The sequence below is a fragment of the Cryptomeria japonica genome, chromosome 2, assembly GCF_030272615.1.
Source record: "Cryptomeria japonica chromosome 2, Sugi_1.0, whole genome shotgun sequence".
NCBI classification, from domain to species: Eukaryota; Viridiplantae; Streptophyta; class Pinopsida; order Cupressales; family Cupressaceae; genus Cryptomeria; species Cryptomeria japonica.
This window is the reverse complement of record NC_081406.1, coordinates 166,245,849-166,271,768: the sequence shown is the minus strand read 5'-3', so window position 1 is coordinate 166,271,768 and position 25,920 is coordinate 166,245,849.

Below are 25,920 nucleotides of genomic sequence, written 5' to 3'. Positions count from 1 at the left end.
GTAGTCTATAAAATTAGAAATCCCTTCTTCTACTATAACACCAGCCGGTACTTGAGACAGGGCATTATATTTCGACTTTCACTTAATGAAGTCCATAGAATCAACAGTTGCACTAGAACTAGCATGAGATGCGGAAGCCATGATAAACAAGAAAACTCGAGAAATACCTTTCAGAAATTGATAATTTAGGGCTTGCTGATTCCACTTTTCTTCACACTCCTTTGGTTTGCAAAGATACTGCTTTGTGTTCTAAACTCCTCCAGCAAATGTTTCCTTCAGATTCTCCTTCAGGATTTCAAAATTTCTTTGATTGCAGCACAAAATCGCTTTCTCTTCGCTCTGCACTTGAAAAACTTCTTCGCTCAAAAAATGTTAGTGAGAAATGATTTGAAAATTCTTTTAAACATATTCCTCACCTACCGTAATAAATGCTCCACTATAATTAGGGCGTAAACCCTAATTTGCCATTTTTTACCATTTCCGATCTTCTACCAAATGACAGGTATCACATGTTGGTTAAGGTCTTTTACCGGTGTGGACCAGGGGATCGAGATATATCACTGTTGTCTCTCCCTAAGCTTTTGAAGCTTAGTTTGCCGATTCAGTGACTTCTACACTAGGTGTAGAAACCGGTTCTTCTTGTAACACTTCATTAGATTTTTTCTTCCATACTTTCTTTATATCTGATTGAACAGTTTCAACATCAATCTTTCCTTCCAGAGTGACCGGTATATTATTTGATATGTTCTTTCTCATCCTGTAGAATCTAGTTGTGTGACCCGGTTTGTTGCAATGATAGCAAACCATTCTAGGTGCTCTCCATGGTCCATTATTCATGTTTCCATTCTTCCTTCTACATGTTGCAGCAGTGTGACCATGACCATGAAAAATCCAATAGTTTGTTCTCCATCTAGTTGCCGCTTGATAGCCACCGCTACCTGACTGATTGTTGTAGGTATTATACCAGTTTGGATTCTAGTTCCCAGAGAGTTTAGGAAAAACTCCTTGACTCCTTTGACGATACCTTCCAATGTTGTGCATGACAGACCTGCATTCAAATGCTCTATGCCCAAACTTGTTGCATGCATAACAGTTACCATTGAATCTATTGGGTGTAGGCTTATCATTTAGAAAATAAGGAAAATTGTTGTAGGCCTTACTTCTACATACATTGGTAGTGTGTCCTTCCTTAAGATAGTTAAAACAAACAAGTTTGAACTTTTTGTTACCTTTATCCTTTGGTGTCGATTTCTTCTTTGATGGTCCATCTTTTGGACCAGAGGTTTCACCTTCCTCATAACTGGAAAAACCAAGCCCAGTCTTATTTTTTATCGGTTGAACAGATTCAAGCTTTTGTTCTAGTCTGACAGAACTCATATTGAACTTAGCAAGTATTTCATTTGACTCAGAGAGTTCCTTGGAAATAGCAGCATTGGTTTCTAACAGGTTAGCATTCTCAGAGATAGCAATGTTCAGTTCTCCTTGCATGTCTTCCTTTTCCACTTTACTCTCATGGAGTTGAGCGGTTAGGGCACTGATTTCCTGTTTTAGTTTGGAGATCTCATGATCCTTGTCTCTTACCAGATCCTCAGTCTTTCTCCTATTCTCCAGCTCTTGACACATTCTGATGGTTAGTCCCTCCAACTCTTTTCTTAGATTGGCATTAGACTCATTTAGTTTTTCTACTTCTTGAATTAGAGCTTCCATGTCTGCTTCATCAAAGGAACTATTTTCAGTTAGCTCCATCAGCTTTTCAGCATGCTCTCTTCTTTTTGCCTAAGAGGCCTTATATTTGAACATAAGTTCATCATAGGCTTGCTTAGACTGAGTGAGCTGGTGAGTAAGTTCCCTCATAGTGTATTCCCCCATATCTCCTTTCAAGTGGTTAAACTTATACAAAGGTTGGTTTTGATACCAATTGATGAATACTAAGAGGGGGGGGTGAATTAGTATACCAAAAAACACTGAACTTAAACACTTAAACAATCTAGCAGTAAACTGGTAAATAGTCTCACTGGCAGATTGATTATCACATATGCAAATGAAACAACAAATAATGCATTCACCAATAGAAGCACAATCACCATAACACAAGAGATTTTGACATGGAAACCCAAATGGGAAAAACCACAGTGAGACGAAGCTCACAATTAAGTATCTGCAGAATAGTACCCAGACCGGTTAAGGTCATATAATGTTCTTTACTAGAATAGATCCTGTTAGGAATCTCAATCTCTGTTAGGAGATAAGTTCGATTAAAGACTACCTTGCAAGCGGATTTTGGATCCACAGATGTGAATCACCTTGTCAAAGGATTTACAAAAGGCTTTTCGGGCCTACCTGGTTAAGGGCTTCAGACTTGTCGAAGATGTGAGTAATCAACAAGTGAATGATCTAGCGAATAACACAGATTGCTTGATTAGATCCTTGATAGCTTGTTCCTAATGCATTCCAGCATTACTTCAGTCTTCAATACTTTCACTCTCTACTAAAACTCATGAACCACCTTAAACCCTAACAACATCCCTAAAATGCTAGACATGATGTCCTTATAAAGGAATCTGATTTCATGTTGGTCCAGTAGGATTATAATACAATTTCCTAGGTTCAATGCATCTGGACACTTTTGGTAACACAACACAATATGCACCGCCAAAGTGTTGGCATTGCTAAACAATCAGTGGATGGTAACTCATCACAAAATATCGGTTGGTAACTCAGCACAAAGTATTACTGGCTAGACAAAATGAAGACTGGGAAATATGTGTTGTGCCGCTTCTCTCCTTCATACCGCTTGAGATCCTCAAACCACTTGGGGTCTTCATGCCGCTTGAGATTGGTGAATGCTTTCTGCAAAACACCGATGGTCTGAAGACTATAATACATGATACCGGTTGGAACAAATATTGGTTGAGTTTTAACACATACAAACGAAAAGTGATCTCAAGGAAAGTGTGTGACCATCAATGACAATCACAACATCAAACATCAAAATTGCCAACAAAGCGTTCCAAAAAAGTTTGAAACTTCCACTTATGAAATTTACTCGCTTGTGCCATTGCTCTGAGGAATCTTTCCTCTCTTTCATCTTCTGGTCCTTCAACTTCTTCCACTTCAAGCTCTTCACTGGATTATTCATACTCATCCTCAGATTCAGGGTTCCTCCACAAACTAGCCAATGCATTATAGATTTTGTTCCTCACTTCATTCTTGAAGTTCTCCGTCATCTACTCTACCCTCTGGGGGTTTTTCCTTCTAGGCGTCATCTCCTCTTCCGTTCTAGTGAACTACCTCAACTTAGAAATTTGACTACTGGTTTCAATTGCCTCTCCTCGGTGATCTATTGAACATACATGCAACTTGCCCCTATCGATGATCTGTCCACCTAAAGGAATGCTTCAAGGTTTGCAAACAACTCTTCCACTAACCGGTTCATAACCAACTCTGATACCAATTTATGCAGCCATAATCGATAAAATCTTAAAAAGAGAATTAAGCAGCTTATGTAGCAAGAGTAACATAATGAAAGCAACAAGAAAACATAGAAAGATTATAGAAATAGATCATATTATTTCCTTAGAACTTACAGAAACCAACCGGTTATCAGCATACAATCATCATAGAATATCTGGTAGTTAAGTGGTTACATGCAGGCTACAAGCTAGATACAATCCAACGAGGACTCTCAGGATCAAGTAGATCACTAATTACCAATCTCAATCCTTATTCTAATTTCTACTTCCTCTGCCCTACAAATGATTACATAGTACCATATATATACCCTCTGAAACATATCTGAGTCAGCCTCAAAAGATTACATTTACCAAATCAGGAAAATGAAACGTGTAACTAGGTCGACCCCATGAATGAAAGAAATCCTTTCAGAAAATAAGAACCAAGAAGTGCGGATCAACAAGAAGGTCGACCATGCACCAAAGAACATCAGACAAGACCCCAAAAAGGTCCACATGCCAAGAGTCACTCCAGTAATGAAGGAAACTTAACCGGTAAGCACAAGAACTATCCCAAAACCCAAAAACAGTCAATCGGGAGTGATAACTAGCTAGAAAATAATCCAAATGGACTCAAAATATGGAATTAAGCACATTAACTAGCCTGAAAACCAAAAATAGGATCTGTAATGAAAAGTAAGCAACTACTGGTAAGAACACAAAAAACTGCACTCTGAATTGAACAAGAACTAAATTGAAAGGGATACATTTTTTGGTTGATGCAAGATTGCTCATAGACCAGGGATTCTCTTGCATTAGGAGACATGTAAAGAGGGAAAGGAAACATATAGTAGAGAGTGAAGAGTTGGAAAGAGAGGTAAAGAGGTAGTGTTATATCTTAGGATTGAGAGGAAAGGGTGAGATAGAGGTCAAAATGGGATTGAGAAAGAGTGATAGAGAGAGATCTATAGGTTTAGAGTTTGCGGGAGATAAATACAAAGACATAGAGAGAGTGATATAATGCTAATAGAAGCATGTTTATTACTTAAATTTCACTTTTTGAAAATTTAAATGATTTTTTAAAACCTAGAATCTACATTATAACTCCTAGAGATCTGAAACCACTCTCAAACATCCTGCCAATATGTACATGAAATGTAACTTAAAGTATAAGAATAGAAAAAGACATGGAAATGTGACTTATACTCAAATTTTATATTTCACGTATATATTCTTATTGGGGGAGAGAGAGTGAACAAGAAAGCAATCTGCCAATGCTAGACATTTGGCTAGTGCCAAATTTGGTGTTCGTCTTATTTGGCACTCACCAAGTTCACTGCATTCCAAATATGTTTGGTGTGACTAAACCTTATATTTGACACACCAAACCTATTGGCGCAATCCAAATATGGTGAGATCCCTATTTGGCGCATGCCAAATAGCTTCGTTTGAGAAAAAAATTGGTGACTTTTTGGTCCCCCATCTTAGTACCCTTACCCATGTTTATATGTTTAAATAATATTGGAATTTAATCTTGGACCTAGAATTTAATTGGCTCAAACTTAATGAATATATATCTAAAAAAAAATATAAATTATTATAGGAAAAAATGAAATGAGATATATGTTATGTAAAAAGTCATAATTTCCTTTAATTCTCTCTAAGATATTGTAGACTATAATTATATTAAATAATGTATAGTGTCTAGCTTAACTAAACTTGATCTAAAGCCCTAGGTGTGGTCTAAACAATCTAAAGGAGGAAACATGTAGTTCAATGAATGGGCGTATTTAAGTCACAAATTAATTATTTTAAGTTTTATCTCATTCTTTAGATTAAATAATAGTTTAGAAATGGGTAGATATTTTTGTGTATACATTTTCCATGTATATGTTCTCTTAGGCTTATTCATATCCTTTTAATTATTGGTCTTGAGTTCAAAGAATAGTGAAGCTACCATGCATTCAATTCTATGTATAAATAGATGGTGATTGATAACCATATATTTTATAATCAACCAAGGTCCTAGCAAAAAATATCTAAGATTCATTTATCCACCATCTTCAATGTAAGACAATAGTTTCAAGGTTTAAATGTAAGGTAACAAATGTAACATTTTCATGGCAATCTACATAACATTCAAAATATATTGAACATTAAATTACATGGTAAGACATAAAAAATTAAAATATATGAATAGATAAAGCACATGATATATCATATATAGTCTAGATAAATTATCTATAGATATACATATGTATAGATAAATTCAACTACAAGTCAAACTTAGAAAAATATAGATGTAATATAATTTAGAGTACTATAGTGTAAATTATTCAAGGACCCACACATCATGTTATTCAGATCATGCAAAGTGGTTGAGCCCACTCTCTAATAGCATGTAATATTCTCTGATGACCATCACTATCTAGTCTCCACTTATGAGGTCCATGTGCACATGGAAATAGATGAAGAGATTGGGTGGTAGCAATTATTAGGTGGCTATATGATATATACCCTATTGTCAGGTTGATAATTAATAAAATATATCCCATGTTGAACATTTTTGAATTGTTTGAGATATGTCCATTGCAATAAAATTGAACCAACATGAGAACAACATTCCAAGATAATTGATGTAAAATTTTCAAGGTAAATGTAAGGTAACATGTAAATTTTTCTTGAGGTAAGACATAATATTTTAAAAATATATTGAACATTAAATCACATGGTAAGGCATAACAAATTTAAAATATATAAATTGATAAATCATGATAGATCATCTATATCGCTAAACTTGTGAGAAACAACATTCCATCACTTGTTTTTGTTTTTGTTAACTTTTTCTCTCTCTCTTCTGTGCAACACAATAAATAATAACTAACACCTTATATGTTTTTAGCCTCTACTATTACTACAAAAACATCTCCTACACCAAATTTACATGGAAAATTTGTAAAATAATTAGAGCCACTTTTATTCTATATATATATATATAATACTTTTCAAACTCCATCAATATTTAAGTTACAAATGTACACAAGCATGTGATGTAAATGTACATACCTTTTTTAATCAATCCTAAAATATAGTCAAAATTAATTGAAATCAAAGGAATATCTTCAAAACTTTCATCCTTATCTTCATTGTATGTTTCGGTAATAACTAGCGACACCAAATTCTATCCACTAACATATCTGTGTTGTTGATTGGTTGTTGCATTCAGAATAGTTTTCCAAAATGCATTCACAACAAAAATATGAGTAATCCCTAGTGTACATGTCCATGGGCGACTATCTCTACTCATGACACAATGCAAGGATCTTGTTTTCTCTGCCCTCTTGCATGCATGCATTGATCTTTTGTCCAAATATATAAAAGTTCTATTGTAAATAATAGAAATATTTAAATTCATACTAAAATAAAATAAAAACTCATGTACATATATATGTATGTATAAAGTTTTAAATTCAATTGCATACCTGATATCTCTAAAAAAATCTAGGTGGAACTTATATGATCAAACCTAAAGATGTACCGACCTTATTTGGTTCAAAGTGTTTCTTACACCATTCAACAACATCATGTGCATCATTTATATGATCTCCCACATAATTAATTTGATACTTTCTTAGAGCATGTTTGATGCAAGATCTTGTGCCATCATGTTCATCCTTTCTATGCCCACTCTCAAAGAAACTTCAAACACATGTGGTAAATTGTCATTTTGATGATACCTACTTAGTACATAAAATGGCCTTAATAATTTGAATTATGAAAAACATCCATTTTACACCCTTACTTGTCAAATATTCAAAAAAAATCTTAAAGCAATGTTTTAGAATATGCATGTCATTCTCTTTATCATCACTAATATAAAATTAATATTCTTTCTTAATGACTTGTGCTTCAAATGTATTGTCAACACCATCCAAATCTAATTGTGCATGCCAATAATACACATGTGCCATACTAGTGATTTTCTTTGAAAATTAATATTATGATCAAGTCTCTTTTTATGTACAAAAAGAGTAATTTTCTACAAAATTAACTACTGATAAAAATGTTCTAGGTGAGAAAGTATCTCCTAATATCTGAAACTATTGTTCTTTCCACTTAGCATAAAAAACATGATGTATGTATGATTGTATCAATATATGATTTTTTTTTTATAGATGTTCCAATAGTCATTTCCTCTTCTACATAATCTAACATTGCGATTTGTTTCCCAATTTTTATTTAAAATTGTATGTACTTGTAACCCTTTCAATTTATTATCTTTGTTAGGTCAGTATCTTCATTTCTCAAAGACATTTTAAACAAATTTTTACATGTTACACAAAGTCCTTTTATGCAGTTTATTTAACTAGTTGCATTATCATCATCTAGTTTATCACATAAGATGGATGTTATGAACTGACTTGACCATTTAAGAGGTAGATTTTTAAAACTATCACTTTCTTCTCTAATATTTCAAAACACCTAAGAGTAGAGATCAAATTCAATATGATAACAAGAAGTTTCAAAAAACCTTGTTTTCCTTAACATAATATGGCCTTAACCTTTCAAACACTGTTTCTCCAATATTTATATGAAGATTTGAATTAAAAAATATAACAAATATCTTGTATTATGTCTAACCAATAATTTGTATCGAGATCATGACTATTGGGCTCAATCCTGTATTTAATAATATCTCTACTATTTGATCACGGGTATTGATCATTCCAAAAAGTTAAGATCAAGTTCCTAACAACATCTTGAATACTATTAGAACAAGAAGATCTACCCATAATTTCCCAATTTCCTTCTAAGGTACTATCATCCAAAACTTTTCTCCTTTTCACATATTGTGTTAGTATCTTTCTCCTGAAACCAATCTCAATTGAAAGTGAAGATATTTGTCTTTTTTTGGGGCAATTTTTCACTTTAAATAGATGTCAACAACATTGTTTTCAAAATGACCTCATTCATTGATTTTGATTGTTTCCTAATGGAACCGAATCCTTTTTTTAAGATTTTCAACAATATCTTTTTCTAGGAGTGAAACTTTCCTCTCTTTCAATGTTGAATCTACACCCAACAATTGTAATGACTCTTTTAGTTAATTGCAAATAAGTACAATTGATAATAGTTGGGTTTGATAAAGTGTATCAAGATATATGAAATTAATAGTTATTTCCTTTGTACTTCTATTCATTGACCTCTTAATAATATGACTAGGTTGTTCAAGACAAAATTTTAATTTCTCCATATCCATTTCAAGTAAATGATCTAAATTTCTACAAAAATATTTTCTCTTTACCTCTATAGCTAGATTTATATTTCCTCATCCATGGTAGAAGGAAGTGATCCTAACCTCTCTCCAACATCCATTGTTTGCACATGGGCCTCTTCCCTAACATCAACTATGTGTTTTTTAGCCTCTTTTTCTCCAGTATCTAATTTTTCTCAACTTCTACTTTAGTTTTTGTATGTTGAGACCCTACACAAAAAAGCTATATATACAAAGAAGAATTTATAATATTTAAGTACTTGCCAGTATATTTTTAAGAGACTCCATAAAAAAAATACTAAAAAATTAATGTACATGTAATAACTAATAAATAAGCATAATATATCCCCATACAAACCTTAAATAAATTGTATGAACATGAAGAGCTTATGAATTAAAAAGATATCGAAAAATAAAATGAAAGTAAAAGTCACATATTTTGTAGTGTGATGTCTTCTTATATCCAATAACAATAACATGCACTCAAAAATTTATCCTATAATTATACACAATTACATACAAGCACTCAATCTAGAGATAAGATTACCTAAATAGAAGAATAAAGATATATTTTTGATCCCTTAAGAAAAAATGGATCACTCTAAGTAGTAAAATCAGAAATTTCAAAGAGACCTAGAAAAACCCTATAAAAAGAATCTTAGACCTTAAAAATGTACATAGGATGTAATATTTAAGTTTACCAAATGTTTAGAGGAACTAAACCTTTCTTGGGTAGGGAGGAAGGGAGTTTGGTAGGTAGTGAGAGTTAGGTGGATGGGTGGGGATGGATAAGAGGAGAGATGGTTGGAGAGGGGGAGAGAAATAATTGAGAGAAAGAGGAAAGAAAAAGAGTGAGAGAAAGAGGAGAGAGAAAGTGGTGAGAGAAAGGAGAGAAATAAAGAGATGAGATCTAGTTAGGGATGGAGCTTGGGAGGGAGAGGTAGAGAGATAGAGGGTTTAGTTAGAGATGGAGAGATTTAGGTGGAGAGAGAGAAAAAGTTAGAGGTGCTTAAGAACGAGTAGAGAAATAAGGAGAGAGAAGGAGAGATATAGGTAGGGAGGGAGGGAGAGAGGACCTAGGGAGGGATAAATGGAGGTGTTGGTAAGAGATAGAGAGAGAGTAGGTAGAAAGAGACAAATATAGAGGTTCTCAATAAATAGTAGAAAACGAAGGAGAGAGAGAGGAAGAGGATAGGTAGGGAGGGAGTGTGATCAGTCTAGGTAGTGAGAGTTAGGCAAAGGGGTAGGGTTGGATGGGGAGAGATAAGGTTAGAGGGGAGAGAGAAAGAGGTAAGATAATGTTAGGATAACCGGTGAACAACTGAGGGGGGGTGAATCAGTTGTTAATAGATTATATCTTTTAATCCACAGTATAACCTAAACAAGCCAAGTATCGGTAAAGCACAAACAAATGCCGGTAGAAATAGATACCGGTAAACAATACAACTTAGCAATTAACCAGATAATCAATGTAAAGAAACCATACCACATAACACCATGATTTGTATGTGGAAAACCCAAAAAGGGAAAAACCACAGTGGGAAACCTACCCACAATCAGATGACACTTCTGCAGAAAGTATGTGTTACAATGAGGGGCCTAGACTTGCAAGAAGGAACACTACCTAAAGCATACTAATCATTACAAAATAGTCTCATTGACTACAGAGAGGCTACAACCTTCTTAAGATAAATGGACAACAATCCAAAAGAGTGAACTGCTAGAGATAGCATCTACCATGCTTGATTATAGTCCTAGTTAAGCTCAATATTGGAGGACTAAATCCTCTTCTAAATCCGATTCAATCACCAATGATCGATCAACTCCTTAGCCTGAGTGATATTACAATATTCACACATTACATTCCTTGACCATGACCTTTCCTATAACCATGTTTTAGTGAACAAATTTTGTCTTTCTTTTAATTGAATTGATTCAAAGCTCTGTTACCCTCTTTGAAAAAACAAAAGTTCAACTAAACAGTTGGGTAAGTGTGACATACATCACTTCCCTCTAAATTTTAGATAGGTACAGCTCCCTCCATTAGTTATTCAGAGAATAATCTAACTAAATAAAACTGATATGCTTTTAACTTGAAAGCACGTAAGGCTGCCTACTTCATTCTTAGATGAGAGGCCTTTAATATGCAAATATTTCAGAAAAAACTTTCTTCAAGATGCTTCACCACGAAAATCAGAAGTAATCAAAGCAAAGTTTAATAACACTGATTTTAGCACTTCATAAAAATAAACAAGAGAAACAAAGTCTCTTTTCAAACAAATATCCTTCTAAACAACACAGAAAGAAGCTCCAGATTAATAATAGCATTCACCATAAGAAAGATAATCACATACACTTTGATTGGATTAATATTTGCAAAGAAACATTACTCCATGGATTAAAACTCGAAGATTTAAAACCTCAAAATGCATATGATCTTTATATGTATATTCCATGCAACAAAGACATAAAGATACAAACATAAGTTCTTTCCAATTTCAGATTTTGGAAAAAATTGATCACATCCTTCAGACAAACAAAATTTTCTAATCTCTAAGTCTACTATTCTAACCCCTTCTAAATCTATTTCATCTAGATTATAGTAGTTCTTTTGAAGAACAAAGGAGGTCTCCCTAAAAACCCGACCTCCTCTGAAACAGTTATAAAACTAACATAGTATTTAGGGGACACATGTCTCGAAGTAATTGCAAGGTTTTTGAAAAACATTTAAAAACAAAAACAAAGCATAAGAATCAAATTATGCTTCATCTCTAGCGTTATCTCCTCTACCACTTTTCCTGGCATCATGGGTGGCTGTAAGCTCCTGAATCATAGACTGACTCGAATTCTTCATGGCATTGATTTTTACCTTTGTAGCTTCCTTTTCCCATCTGTGTTTTACTATTTTATCAGGATGTTTAGGTAACTAATCATCGCCAATGAACATCCTGGACTTAATTCAAGCAATCTGTGTTATATCTTCAGAAGTAAAGTTTCCTTTGGCCCTAATTTTCTCCATGTGGTATTTAAATGCCTTTACCGCGTCCTGTGTATTCAACCCACAAAGTCCTAGTTGCCAATAATGATCTGGGTTAACCACTTTATTATCATTGACCAAGCTATATTGAAGTTCCTGGAGCTCGTAAATGGAGGCTTTGGCATCAGAGGTTATAGCCTTGAATGCAATTACCTGCCATGCTATGGTTTTCTTCAACACGAAGAGCTGGCACTCATTAGTTACCAATTTTATTGAGATTTCTGTTAGAAACTCAGTGGCTCCATATTTTTCTATCTTGGTGAACATGGGTAATATGTTTTCCCACTTATGCTCCTCCTTTTCCCATTGCACAACTTGATTTTGGATCTTCGCAATGAGGTTTTGAATTTCATCACATAGCTTCCTGGAATCTGTAATATATATTTTTCGCCATCCCTGATCACCCCTTCAGTCCATTTTTCTATGGCCCCTGCGATGCTCTTGGCTCACTGAACTTGATTCATCAGTTTCTTGTTCTTTGGCGAAGTGGGATTGAAGTTTTCTAAAGCTTGCGATATAGGGAGTGCTCCAAAACAACCTAGGCTATCAATGAATTGGGCTAAAACCTTGATGTGCCATTTCAGTTCCCTTTTCTCTTGTCCGTCTTTCTCTGACTTGGTGAGCATTTTCTTGGCCATCACATTGAAAAGGTGGTTATCAGAGTCAGTCCTCATGTTTCCCAGATCTACTTTGGTGACTTCAAAATCTTCTGCATTTATTTCTTTACTTTCATCCTTGGGTTTATAGGAAGCAATTTCAGCAACCCATCTCCTGAACTTCTCATCAGCGTCCAACCTGGTGGTTGTTTTGAACTTCTTCTATTTAGGACCTTTTTCCATGTTTCTGACCACCATGTCTTGAATTAAGATGGACACTGGGATCGAGCTCCGTTTCTTACTTACTGAAGTAGTTAACCATTTGGGAGTTGTGCTTGAACTAGCCGTTCCTCCAGTTACTTTAGGTGGTGATGTCATGGCTACAATGATTGCATGGGAATCCATGGTGTTGACAATATCACTATCAAGGACTTCGACCTCAAAAATCTGAGGGTCAAGGGTCTTGTCTTTCACCTCTATGTCTCTAACCAGGCCCATTTTCTTCTATGCAACATTCTGTAACCTTGTAAATCAAGGAGCAGGATAGTTCAAAGTAGGATTAGGCTCATGCTTGGTGTGAGATGACTTCTTATTTTTAGAACAGGCATAGAAGTGGGGTTAGAAAATCTTTTTGGAGAACATAGAGAAACCACATTTTCTCTTGCAGGACCAATCTTGATGCTTGATGTCATTGCTCTTTTCTTATTAACCCTACCTACAGTTCTCTCCAAGACTCTTTTTATTCCGAGTTGTATATCATCTTCTTCTTCCACATCCCAATTAATAGAGGATGTTTCAGATTTAGTTTGATCTAGATACCCAAGTTCAAATAGCTCTAGATTATCTTCTTTGATCCCACTTATATCAAGTTTCACCCACAGTGAAACTATCTGTCCTAGAACCATTCTCATATTTTCTCTCCTGAACACTTCAAGTTCATCACAACAATCTTCCCAAAAGTCTTCCAAGTGTGAGATAGGAAGATGCACCATCAAACCAAGGCCTCATGAAAAACCTTTATTGTCAAAGCCATTCCTTCCTTGATACAGTTTGAAATTAAAATTCTTCAAGTCAGGTCCTATGCTCAACACATCTGAAATTGAACTACAAGATAAAGTGCCCAATTGAATAGGGAAGTGATCTTCTCATTTATCTTTGGGTTGAGCTTTCTTAATTACAGTAGACAACTATCTACAAATCTCAACAAGGACAAAGCAATCTGAACAAAAATGAGGAAGTCTGAAAAGTTCTTCTTTGAAACCACCTACCCTTTTATAACAGAAACAAGGAAATTGAACAAAGAAGCTATCATATCTTTTCACCAAGGCCTGGGCATCTTTAGACATTCTTTTTGATTTCATGTTCTTCAATTCATAGCATAGGTCCCCCAGAAAAGCATTATGCACTCTCGCAAAATCTTGCAATGCATTATCTCTTTGCAGCATGGGGTAAAAGTCATATACAGAAACATCCCCTTCAACAAGTTGTCTAGGAATTCCCATTATTTCTTTGACACATGCCAAACAATATATCAAATAAGAAGACATGAATAAATTTTGTCTGAACTTCTTTGCCATGCTCAGCTATTCTCTCATAGAGTTAGCAATAAGCTTTGCCCAGTCAAGGAACTGCTTTCCCTCCAACACCAGTTGCACATAACAGTAAATCCAGTCATCAAAATTGTAGGCTTCAGTTGAACCTCTAACTCAGTGTAACGACAACATAACATCATGAATATGGGGAAGCATGCGATTTTTGTTGGGGTATTTAGGTAGCCTAGAGCCACCTCTCTAAGGAACTATCAACCAATGTTTCGCTATATTGTTCCAGTGTCCACTCTTGTCTACATTGAACTCGGTGATTGATTGGGCAGGGGAAAAATTTAAGAACTTGTAATCTGGCAACTTGAAAATAGAAGAAATGACTTCCCTATTAATCGTGAGGAAGGTTTCACCATTGTCCCTCTTGATAGTTTCATAAATAGGGTCATATCGTGCAATGCACTCCCTAACTAATTCTGGGCAAGGAATAGCAGGTGGGAAAGCTACTGCCTCTATCAGGCCACTACTTAGATTTTCTAAACCAAAAGAACCATCAATACCTTTAAAAGTCCTTTCCTTCAAGGCTTCCAAATTCTCCCCTTTTAGGTCTGTGTCACTGACAATGGGTTCTGTGCAAGCAAGACTGAAAATGTTTCCGAAAAGATGCAGAGTGGACTTCATAATTTATAACCAACAATCCTTCTCTCTCCAAGCAACTTTATTATGAGAGAGAAAAACAACTAGAGATCACTAAAGAATATAGGAATCAACACTCACCTTCACGGCTAAAACCAATCAAATGTCTACCAGCAGAAAAACCTTTGACCAGACACTCCACAGCAATGAAGAACAAGTTTCAAAAATAAATCACTTCATACCTTATAACAAATGAAGTGCCAAAGCTCATTGAGTGCATTAATTCTAGCCGTCAACTCAAATTTGCTGAGCATTGGGATTTGACAACATGTGTGTGTATTGAATGCACGATGGCACTCTCGACGTAACTGCCAATTCCCAAAAATGATTACTTGCCTTCAAAAATTGACTGATTGATGTCACTCGAGATATGGCCAGATCTTCATCACACTTAGCAATAAATGCACCATCATGTCACTTAGTTTTTTCTATGGGACCCACCTAATTTGAACATTCATGAACCATTTGAACTGACTTCATGAGGGTTCAGGTAGTTCAAAGCATATGCTACGCCAAGGAGATTTTCCTTTGGAAAAGATTAACTTTGTTTATTGCCACTGGTCCTTTGAACTTCATCAAACATTTTGAACATCATTGAACTGCTTGAACTAGGTTCAAACGGTTCACAATCTGAAGAAAGAGTATATGAAACATCATCCACGATCATGAAAGCTTGAAAATGTCTTAGACGCAACTTAGAACTTGTGGTACCTAAATGAATACTATGAACTCTTTTTTAGGATAGTTCGAGGGGTTCATGAGGTTCAAACAGACTATTGAAACGTAATGCTAAGGATTTAGAAATGATTTACAGGCGGATTAGGGATTGAACCAACGAACTTTTAACAAGACAAGGACTCAACTAAAAATTTTGCAAGGTGAATCACTCCTGTTATGAGGGACAAATGACAAGGTAACATTGGCTCTGACTGGGGATTGCATTTTGTGAAAAGTGCAAAGAACTCTAAATCTCTGGTTCGCATAGCAAAATAGAATGGAGACGAAAGGACACACACCAAAAAGACAAAAACAAACAAATAATCTACTATGTACAGGAACTCTTGATCATAGATTTCAAAGTTTATAGAGATTCAGGTCTTGCCCATTATAGGTATAGGGCATAACTATTCCATCAAGATAGTTCAATTTGAATGCATTCGGTCCCACCACTTCGTGAATCTTGAATGAACCTTTCCACAACGAATCAAATTTTCCATGGGAACCCTTTGGTTCTCTTCTCTTGTCCCACAATAGTACTTCATTCCCTTGGAGGAACCCCCTTGGTCGAGCCTGCATATCAAAAATTTTATTTACCTTGTTCTGATGTTCAATAATTCTATCCACTAACATCTCCCTTTCCTCTTCCAACTTTGTCAAATACATGACTCTCTTTTTTAGAGCATTTTGGAAGGAGTCCTCAATTACAGTTTGAAGCTTCACTACTGCCAATTCTAGAGGTAGAGAAACCTTTGCACCAATCCCATACACCAATTCATAAGGTGCTATTCCAATGGCTCTTTTAGGGGTAATTCTATCTGCCCATAAGGCTTCATATAACTTTTTATGCCAGTTCTTGTTGCTTGATTCTGCCAACCCATTACCTTGCGGGAAGTAATCAGAGGAGTGTGAAAGATTAATTTTATATTCATAACAGAACATGGTCAATTCCTTAGAAGAGAAATATGATGCATTGTTAGCGACAATCTTCTGAGGAACCCCAAAACGGACTAAGATGCAATCATTGAGAAAATTACATACTACCTCTGAGTTTGCCTTCTTAGTGGGGATAGCCTCCACCCACTTAGTAAAATAATCTGTTGCTGTCAGAATATACATATGGCCAGCACTGGAATGAGGACTTATTGGGCCTACGAAATCAATACCCCATTGTTTGAAAGGTTCATCCACTACCACAGGTTTTAAGGGTAGAGCTGCCAACTGTGGTTTTCCATAAAAGAGTTGACATTTTTCACATCCCTTAACATAGGTATATGCATCATGGAACATACCAGGCCAATAAAAACAATTTCTTAAAATCTTAAAAGCGGTTACTGAGGATGAGAAATGTCCACTGCAGGCTTCATCATGATAAACTTCTAGAAGTTTCCGTTGTTGTGGCTTATCTACACATCTCAAATAGGTACCATCCAAGCCTTTTTTATACAAAACATCTTGCCAGATAACATACTTAGCTTCTTTTAATTTGAGATTCATTTGTTCTTTAGTGGACAAATGACTCGGGCAACTACCATAGGTCAAGTAATAAGCTACGTCAGAAAACCATGTATCTTGTAACCCAACAAAGAGAGTCAATGGTAGCTCTTCATTTGTTTCCACCTTATTCTCTGCTATCAATTTGCATAAACCCTGTCCTTTAACCATCTTTGTAGGATGAATATCTAGATCATATTCTTGAATTTTGGTTACCCATGTCGCTCTTTTGTTGAGCCCAACTTCCTGCTAAGTCAAAATACTTTTCACTTCAGAATCCAGAACAAACACCATAGAGTGAGAATGCAGAATATAATATCTGAATTGGTTTACAGCTTTAACCATGACAAAGGCTTTTTTTTTCTGAGAGTGAATACTTAAGCTCATGTTCTTTTAAGAGGGACACTCATGAATGCTATGGGTGCTTCAGTCCTAGATTCATCTACTTGTAATAATATTCCTGACATTGTATGTTATGAGGCATAATAGTATATGATAAAATCCTTTTTAAAATCTGGGTTGATGAGGGTTGGTGCATTGGCAACTGAACTCTTAATCTTTTCAAAAGCTTCTTTGGCTTCATCAGTCCATTTAAAAGGGTACCTTTCACTCAACAAGCCGATGATATGCTTAGTAGTTTATGCAAATTTAGGTACAAAACTTCTTAGGAAATTGACCTGACTGCAAAATGACCTTACTCTAGTCCGATTTGAAGGTAGGCTGAGGTGTTGGATTGCATTGACTCTTTTAGGATCAATCTTGACGCCTTCTTTCGAAATAATGTGCCCCAATAGTTTCCCTTCAGTTACACAGAACATTGATTTTTTTGGATTCAAGGAGATACCATGTTCTTAACAACGTTGTAGAACTGCCCTCAGATCTTTGAGATGATTCTTCCTTTCTTTAGAGAACATGGTCAAGTCATCTATGTAAATTACAATAATCCTGTCATGGAAATCCCTAAAAGAAGAATCCATGGCCTGTTGAAAAGTTGCTCCGACATTAATCAAACCAAAAGGCATACAATTATATGCAAACGTTCGCCAAGGGGTGATAAATGCTGTCTTATGCTGTTCATTTTCTGCAACACTAATTTGATTATAGCCAGAAAAGCCATCTAACATTGACATCATTTTTGACCCAGCTACTATCTGCAAAATATGGTCCATATTGGGTAAAGCATAATTATCCTTAAGACTTGCCTAGTTCAGATTGCAAAAATCTACACAAATTCGAATTTCCCCATTTTTCTTCCTTATAGGTACTATATTGGCTAGCCATGTGGAGTGATGGATTGGGTATATAATTCTAGCTTTTAGTATTCTATCTACCTCTTTGAAAATTGCTTCTGCCATCATGGGATTGAAATTTCTCAGTTTTTGTCTAAAAGGAGAAACACCAGGTTTCAACATAATTTTATGTTGAAACTGACCATTCCTAAATTCCTTCAAATCGTCATAACACCATGCAAACATGTCAATATATTCTTTCAATAACTCAATGAGCATTCACATCTCCTTAGAAGAACAGCATTTGCCAATTGTTACCATTCTAGGATTAGATTCATCACCAAGATTGATCTTTTCACAACCCACCTTACTGTAATCATCAGGAATTTTCTTTCTGGTGAACACATCATTATGGGTGAAAAACCTCTCTAGAGTCACCAAACCTTTCAGGATTTTGTTCCCCTTAAGTTGAATGAAATTCTTATCAGAATGAATACCAGGATCTGGACAAAATTCTTAACAAATATCCTCAGAACCCTCAAAATATGATTGGACAAAGGAACAGGCACACTCCAAAAAATCTTTAATTTGAGCATATGTATCAAATACTTTCCAATGATACACATTGTCAGGAACACTAGGTCTGTAAATCATTTCAATTCTATAAGAATCATTCTTAAAGTCTGGGTGTGGTAACAAGAGAGAAGTTGAAACAACCAATGAATCCGCCCTAGTGTTATGCTCTCTTGGTATAGCTTCAATTGAAAAAACATCAAAAAACTCTATCTCATCCCAAAATCCATTTCTATAATGTTTCAGTCTATCATTTTTAACAGAATAAACATTTCTTACCTGTTTAACAATCAACTCAGCATCACCTTTCACCTTAAGAAATTTTATGCCCTAACATTTGGCTTCATTCAATCCTAAAAGTAATGCCTCATACTCCGCAGTGTTATTTGTATTCTTGAAATCTAATTTGAAAGAAAAAGGAAAAATATTACCATTAGGCGAAAGAAAAACTACCCCTACTCCTGAACCAAAGTTGGCACAACTTCCATCGAATTCCATTTGCCACAGTTCATCTTGTTCATCAACTGCTTCTTCTAACTCCTTTTTATTAGGTGCAAGAATGAGATAATTTCCAAATTCTCATTCTTGGAATAGAATATGGGCTTTGGGATTATTAGAAGGAAAAACTATATATTTATTTTTCAGTTCAGGTTCAAGTTTGATCCTTTGTTTTCCTAGTGGGATGATAGCCTCTGACTAGTCCATCTTGATCTCACCCCCCAAATCTCTACAGAAAGTCCTACTTAAAAGCATCCTATAACTTGCAGGAATGTCAGCAACCAAAATGGTCAGCTTTACCCTTTTATCAGGACACGCTACAAGTACTGCTTGAGCATCCTTTACTTGCCCAATGAGAGGGACTTGCTTCCCATCCATCGAGTAACATCTCCCAAATGTCTTGGTAAGTGTTAAACCCAAAGCTCTGGCAATAGATGATGGCATTATGTTATCTGATGCCCTTGAATCTATAATAAAATTACTAAGCTTCTGACCATTCAAGAGGAGAGAGATATGAAAAGGTTCAGGTTTTAGAACTTCAGTGTCAAGCTTATCTTCAACACTGTGAGAGGCACAAGGATTAATCGAATCAATGGGAGGGCAAAAAGTAGATGTAGGTTTTTCAGCAACAAACAAATCATTATCAACCATACACTCATGCACTGAGGAATTCAAGATAGGGTCTCTTTTTACATATTCGATCAACTTGTCTAATTCCCCCGGGTTCAGTTTCAAATATTCAGCAGTGGAAATTTGAACAGTTGAAGATTTGCAAAATTCAATTATGTCAAAAGAGGGAGAGGGAGAAGAATTGTTTTTACTTTCAGTATTTCTTTGCAAAATATGAACTTTAGGAGTTTTTGCATGAAAGGAAGAATCATTATTTGTGGGACCCTTACCCTTGAAATTAGTTCCAGTAGAGTTTACAACAGGAGCAGGTTGGGAGGTTCATTGATTACTTGTAAGAATTGCACATGTAGGGTCTTCAAGAGTTACCAAAATATTACCACCTCTTTCTGAATCTGATTCATGTTCAAGGTAAAATAATCCAAAGTCACTAGGTACTTCTTGAATCTTCTCTACTTCAGTGAACTCCCCGATTTCATCCTTTGTGCTTCCCATTTGGACATGCCTTATCATGTCAAGACAAGAATTCCCATCATGATCTGAAGTAAGGTGAAAAGAGAACATAGCACCTTTATCCAGAGGACCTTCTATTTGCAATCTTTGCAAGGCAGTGGGGAGTTGCAAATTTTGCCCATAATTGTATTGGTTTGGTAGTTTCCTACTTATATCTTGATAGGGCTATGGGTAAGAACCCCCAATTTTCAGAATTTGCCTCTTCAAGGAAATCATATCATTGACTAATCTTTAGACAACTGGATCAGTCGAAGAAGTGGAAGCTTGAGATTGACCTTGAGGGATTTGCACATCTTTTCTCCACTTCCCCGCTGTTATTAAATCATCTTCAAGGTCTATAGCTTGGTTCTGTGCGGTATCAAGATCAGCTGGCCTATTTCTTCTAAGATGAAAACCAACATCAGGAGGCATAGAGTTGATAAAGAAACATTGTTGGTTATCAGCAGTTGGTCTTTTAGCAAGGGGAATTTTATGAATAATTTTATTATACCTAGCCACATAATCTCTCATTGGCTCATGAATCTCTTTCTTCATTTGTGTGAGCTGAGCCAAAAGTGAGTGCTCATCATTAGCACTCTTGAACTATTTCTCAAAAGTATTTTTCATTGTTTTTCAATCAATTATAGATCCTGCCTATAGATGAATGAACCAATCCACTGCTCCCTCAGCAAGAGTTTGCGTGAAAATCCTAACAACCACATCTTCATGTTGCACTACTAGTATCCTAGTTGCTACGTTAAAGGAGTTCAAGTGTTCTTCAACTGAGATTTTCCCATCTCCATTGAACTTAGGTAAAACATCCCTAGCCCCTTTCGGGAGAGGATTATGAGCACTGAGAGAAAGAGGCCCGACTGCAGTGCCCCATGGTTGAGCCATGATGAAAATAGGGAAAATAGTTACAAGAGGAGGAGCTTGAATTCTATAAAGCATTAATGTTTTCCAATTTCTAGAAGAGAGATGTACTTCGGGAGTAGTTTTAGTAGGGCAAGAAGGTCTACTTTTAGCCTTCCTCTTGGGAGTGAAATTTGTAGAGAGTGAGAGCCCTTGCAGTTCTTCGAAAAAGTTATCAACAATTCCCTCTCTCCTTTGTGATCTGGTATAAGGATGAGAATCCAGTGCTATTTCTTCTAGGGTCTCTGAAAATGTAAGCTAGGTTGAAGCATAGGTTGAAGTATGCATTGTCCAAGAATTCTATCAGCAGGTAAAACCTTGACTTACTTAGTTTTAACAAATATATAACATACTGATGTTGACAATTCCCAAGCAGAGTCACCAAAAATCTATTAGTGAACATATTTTGTCTTTCTTTTAATTGAATTGATTCAAAGCTCTGTTACCCTCTTTGAAAAAATAAAAGTTCAACTAAACAGTTGGGTAAGTGTGACATACATCACTTCCCTCTAAATTTTAGATAGGTACAACTCCCTCCATTAGTTATTCAGAGAATAATCTAACTAAATAAAACTGATATGCTTTTAACCTGAAATCACGTAAGGCTACCTACTTCATTCTTAGATGAGAGGCCTGTAATATGCAAATATTTCAGAAAAACCTTACTTCAAGATGCTTCACCATGAAAATCAGAAGTAATCAAAGCAAAGTTCAATAACATTGATTTCAGCACTTCATAAAAATAAACAAGAGAAACAAAGTCTCTTTTCAAACAAATATCCTTCTAAACAACATGGAAAGAAGCTCCAGATTAATAATAGCATTCACCATTAGAAAGATAATCACAGACAATTTGACTTGATTAATATTTGCAAAGAAACATTACTCCATGGATTCAAACTCGAAGATTTAAAACCTCAAAATGCATATGAAGATTTAAAACCTTAAAATGCATATGATCTTTATATGTATATTCCATGCAACAAAGACATAAAGATACACACATAAGTTCTTTCCAATTTCAGATTCTGGGAAAAAACTGATCACTTCCTTCAGACAAACAAAATTTTCTCATCTCTAAGTCTACTGTTCTAACCCCTTCTAGATCTATTTCATCTAACTTATAGTAGTCTTTATGAATAACAGAGGAGGTCTCACTAAAAACCACTGAAATAGTTATAAAACTAACAAAGAATTTAGAGGATAGATGTCCTGAAGTAATTGCAAGGCTTTTAAAAAACATTTTAAAACAAAAACAAAGCATAAGAATCAAATTATGCTTCATCTCTAGCATCATCTCCTCTTCCACTTTTCTAGGCATCATGGGCGGTTGTAAGCTCCTGAATCATAGACTGACTCAGATTCTTCATGGCATTGATTTTCACCTTTGCATCTTCCTTTTCCCATCTATGTTTTACCATCTTCTCGGCATGTTTAGGTAATTGATCATCGCCAATGAATGTCATGGACTCAATTCGGGCAATCTGTGTTATATCTTCAAAAGTAAAGTTTTGTTTGGCTCTAACTTTCTCCACGTGCAATTTAAATGCCTTTACCACGTCCTGTGTATTCAGCCCACAAAGTCCTAGTTGCCAATAATGATCTAGGTTAACCACTTTATTATCATTGACCAAGCTATATTTAAGTTCATGGATCTCATAAACGGAGGCTTTGGCATCAGAGATTACAGCCTTGAATGTAATTACCCGCCACACTATGGTTTTCTTCAACACGAAGAGCTGGCACTCATCAATTACCAATTTTATTGAGTTTTCTGCTAAAAACTTAGTGGCTCCATATTTTTCTATCTTGGTGAACATGGGTAATACGTTTTCCCACTTATGCTCCTCCTTTTCCCATTGCACAACTTGATTTTGGATCTTTGCAATGAGGTTTTGAATTTCATCACATAGCTTCCTGGAATCTGTAATATATTTTTCGCCATCCCTGATCACCCCTTCAATCCATTTTTTTGCGGCCCCTGCGATGCTCTTGGCTCGCTAAACTTGATTCATTAGTTTCTTGTTCTCTGGCAAAGTGGGATCGAAGTTTTCTGAAACTTGCGATATAGGGAGTGCTCCAAAACAGCCTAGGCTATCAATGAATTGGGCTAAAACCTTGATGTGCCATTTCAGTTCCTTTTTCTCTTGTCCATTTTTCTCTGACCTGGTGAGCATTTTCTTAGCCATCACATTGAAAAGGTGGTTATCAGAGTCTCTACTCATGTTTCCCAAATCTACTTTGGTGACATTAAAATCTTTTGCATTTATTTCTTTACATTCATCCTTGGGTTTATAGGAAGCAATTTTAGCAACCCATCTCCCGGTCTTCTCATCAGCGTCCAACCTGGTGGTTGTTTTGAACTTCTTCTGTTTAGGACCTTTTTCCATGTATTTGACCACTATGTCTTGAATTGGGATGGACACTGGGATCAAGCTCTGTTTCTTACTTACGGAAGTAGTTAACCATTTGGGAGTTGTGCTTGAACTAGCTGTTCCTCTAGTTACTTTAGGTGGTGGTGTCATGGCTACAGTGATTGCATGGGAATCCGTGGTGTTGACAATATCACTATCAAGGTCTTCGACCTCAAAAATTTGAGGGTCAAGGGTCTTGTCTTTCACCTCTGTGTCTCTGACCAAGTCCATTTTCTTTTGTGCAACGCTCTATAACCTTGTAAATCGAGGAGCAGGATAGTTCAAAGTAGGATTAGGCTCGTGCTTGGTGTGAGATGACTTCTTATTTTTACCTACATGAACAAGCATAGAAGTGGGGTAAGAAAAGTTTTTTGGAGAATGTAGAGAAACCACATTATCTCTTGCAGGGCCAATCTTGACGCTTGATGTCATTGCTCTTTTCTTATTAACCCAATCTATAGTTCTCTCCAATACTCTTTTTGTTCTGAGCCGTATATCATCTTCTTCTTCCACATCCCAATTAATGGAGGATGTTTCAGGTTCAGTTTGATCTAGATACCCAGGTTCAAATAGCTCTAGATAATATTCTTTGATCCCACTTATATCAAGTTTCACCCGTAGTGAAACTATCTGTCCCATAACCATTCTCATATTTTCTCTCCTGAACACTTCAAGTTCATCACAACAATCTTCCCAAAAGTCTTCCAAGTGTGAAATAGGAAGATGCACCATCAAACCAAGGCCCCGTGAAAAACCTTTATTATCAAAGCCATTCCTTCCTTGATACAGTTTGAAATTAAAATTCTTCAAGTCAGCCCCTATGCTCAACGCATCTGACATTGAACTACAAGATAAAGTGCCCAATTGAATGTGGAAGTGATCTTCCCATTTATCTTTGGGTTGAGATTTCTTAATTACAATAGACAACTATCTACAAATCCCAGCAAGGACAAAGAAATCTGAACAAAAATGAGGAAGTTTGAAAGGTTCTTCTTTGAAACCACCTACCCTTATATAACAAAAAAGAGGAAATTGAACAAAGAAGCTACCATATCTTTTCACCAAGGCCTGGTCATCTTCAGACATTCTTTTTGATTTCATGTTCTTCAATTCATAGCATAGGTCCCCCAGGAAAGCATTATGCACTCTCCTAAAATCTTGCAATGCATTATCTCTTTGCAGCATGGGGTAAAAGTCATATACAAAGACATCCCCTTCAACAAGTTGTCTAGGAATTTCCATTATTTCTTTGACACATGCCAAACAATATATCAAATAAGAAGACATGAAGAAATTTTATTGGAACTTCTTTGCCATGCTCAGTTGTTCTCTCATAGAGTCAGCAATAAGTTTTGCCCAGTCAAGGAATTGCTTTCCCTCCAACATGAGTTGCACATAACAGTAAATCTAGTCATCAAAGATGTAGGCTTCAGTTGAACCTCTAACTCGGTGTAACAACAACATAACATCATGAATATGGGGAAGCATGTGATTTTTGTTGGGGTATTTAGGTAGCCTAGAGCCACCTCTCTAAGGAACTATCAACCAATGTTTCGCTATATTGTTTTGGTGTCCACTTTTGTCTACATTGAACTTGGTGATTGATTGGGCAGGGGAAAAATTTGAGAACTTGTAATCTAGCAACTTGAAAATAGAAGAAATGACTTCCGTATTAATCTCGAGGAGGGTTTCACCATTGTCCCTGTTGATAGTTTCAGAAATAGGGTCATATCATGCAATGCACTCCCTAACTAATTCTGGGCAAGGAATAGCAGGTGGGAAAGATACTGCCTCTATCAAGCCATTACTTAGAATTTCTAGACCAAAAGAACCATCAATACCTTTAAATGTCCTTTCCTTCAAGGCTTCCAAATTCTCCCCTTTCAAGTCTGTGTCACTGACAATGGGTTCTATGCAAGCAAGACTAAAAATGTTTCCGAAAAGATACAAAGTGGACTTTATAATTTATAACCAACAACCTTTCTCTCTCCAAGAAATTTTATTACGAGAGAGAAAAACAACGAAAAATCACTGAAGAAGATAGGAATCAAAAGTCACCTTCACGGCTGAAACCAATCGAACGACTACCAACAAAGAAACCTTCGACCAGACACTCTGCAGCAATGAAGAACAAGTTTCAAAAATAAATCACTTCATACCCTATAACAAATGAAGTGCCAAAGCTCATTTAGTGCATTAATTTTGGCTGTCAACTCAAATGTGCCGAGCATTGGGATTTGACATCACGCGTGTGCATTGAATGCATGATGGCTCTCTCGACATAACTACCAATTCCCAAAAATGATTACTTGCCTTCAAAAATCGGCTGATTGATGTCACCCAAGATATGGCCAGATCTTCATCACA